Source organism: Heterodontus francisci, unplaced genomic scaffold (assembly GCF_036365525.1).
Source record: "Heterodontus francisci isolate sHetFra1 unplaced genomic scaffold, sHetFra1.hap1 HAP1_SCAFFOLD_1217, whole genome shotgun sequence".
NCBI lineage: Eukaryota > Metazoa > Chordata > Chondrichthyes > Heterodontiformes > Heterodontidae > Heterodontus > Heterodontus francisci.
This window is the reverse complement of record NW_027140658.1, coordinates 96,926-97,500: the sequence shown is the minus strand read 5'-3', so window position 1 is coordinate 97,500 and position 575 is coordinate 96,926.

Sequence of the window (575 nt, the reverse complement as noted above, 5' to 3'; positions counted from 1 at the left end):
TCGAGTGACCTGGGCACGCACTTTTTTTTTCCTTTCACACAGTGTGGGGTTGGCGGCGGCGGGGGGGGGGGAGAAAGCATGCAACTTGGTTGACGTCGCCTGGTCAACTCGCATCGGTTTTCCGTCCCCATGACTGTAAGGAGCAACCGCGACCAGCGTAGCCAAACAGGTCGACCAAAGCTTTCGGCGCTCGCACGGAGAGGTGATGCCAGCCGGCGTGCGTCGCCTAACTTGGACAAAATTCTGGGCACGCACTTTTCGTTTGAGAATAGGACATACATGTAGTGCAACCCAAGGAAACCAGGCGACGCCGCCACAATCTGCGCCTGACAGACAAAGATAACCGTTCACAAGGAGCCTTGTTATTTCGCACCAAGTCTTTTGCGGGCATAGTTTCTTTCTTTGACATGTATATCTGTATGAAGGTCGGCTTTGCTCTGCCATCGCAGCCTCCCTTCTTTGCTTTTCTCACTGTACCAACAGACATGTCATAGACTTTGGTTTTTTTTTCATTAATTCTTTTCCTGTGGGTGTGGTGTGCCTCCGCACCCCCCAATCTGTTCCAAGGCCTTGTT